The sequence below is a fragment of the Seriola lalandi genome, unplaced genomic scaffold, assembly GCF_002814215.2.
Source record: "Seriola lalandi dorsalis isolate HSWRI2012SDOR001 ecotype SW California unplaced genomic scaffold, Sedor1 jcf7180002054907, whole genome shotgun sequence".
Taxonomy (NCBI): domain Eukaryota; kingdom Metazoa; phylum Chordata; class Actinopteri; order Carangiformes; family Carangidae; genus Seriola; species Seriola lalandi.
In genome coordinates, this window is record NW_019525459.1 from 2,164,276 (window position 1) to 2,165,171 (window position 896).

At 38.8% G+C, this 896-nt stretch overlaps 2 non-coding genes across 2 annotated transcripts; both read right to left on the reverse strand.

Moving 5' to 3' along the window:
* Window positions 1-321: 321 nt before the first annotated feature.
* On the reverse strand, window positions 322-415 carry LOC111673007 (small nucleolar RNA SNORD14). Its single transcript, XR_002762058.1, has one exon. It is a non-coding gene; the product is annotated as a small nucleolar RNA SNORD14 (small nucleolar RNA).
* A 193-nt stretch (window positions 416-608) lies between these two features.
* Window positions 609-701, reverse strand: LOC111673005 (small nucleolar RNA SNORD14). The gene has a single exon (XR_002762055.1). It is a non-coding gene; the product is annotated as a small nucleolar RNA SNORD14 (small nucleolar RNA).
* Between the last annotated feature and the right edge of the window lie 195 nt (window positions 702-896).

The following is an 896-nucleotide window of genomic DNA, read 5'->3' on the forward strand; positions in this document are numbered from 1 at the left end:
AGTTCATTACATTTATAGTCAGTGTTGAGAAAAAAAAATCCAGAACAATCCCATTATCTCAAGGAAACAATTTATACCTCGTCTATTCCAGACAAAATACGATTGAAATACAATAAAATAAAAGTATAATTCAACATCAGTTAACAGTTGGATCTTTAGAAATTAAAAAAAACCTAAACTTTAATGCTGCAATGTGGAAAAAATCCTCTCGAGTTGAGAAACGGATGCACTGCAGCTCCTCGTCTCTCCACCTGTTGGAAGAAATAAACATGAGCAAGAAGCGACAAAACTTGGAGCCAGTGAACACAACTAGATCAGAATTCGCTCAGACATCCAAGGAAGGATTGAGCCGTCTTTGGTCTTTACGACCTCTGGTGGAAACTACGAATGGCAGGAAAAGGCATCATCACAGCGAACTGGGCATACAAACTCAAACATACTGTAAAAATACATACCTGACTATTACCATCATCACGGATGACGCTTTCTTCAACCGAACAGGAGCACGCCCAGTGGAGACCGTCACCCTGAAAGTGACATGAAATGACAAGTTAGTTGTGAAGCTAAAAAAACAACAACACACAGAACAGATTATAGTCACTTTTAATTCGCTCAGACATCCAAGGAAGGATTGGACCATCTTTGGTCTGTCGACCTCTGGTGGAAACTACGAATGGCAGGAAATAATGTCATCACAGCGAATCGTGGGAAGCAGGAAAACTGATCACGGCCGACTTATTTTTACTGATGAGTAGTGGCAGAAGATGTTTTGTCACTTAGGTCTGCAACTAATTATTATTGGCATTCGTTTTCAAATTGTATCGTCCATAACATCTCAGAAAATAGTGAAACATTTCCGAATTTTTAATACTCTTCAGATATACACACCTATATGA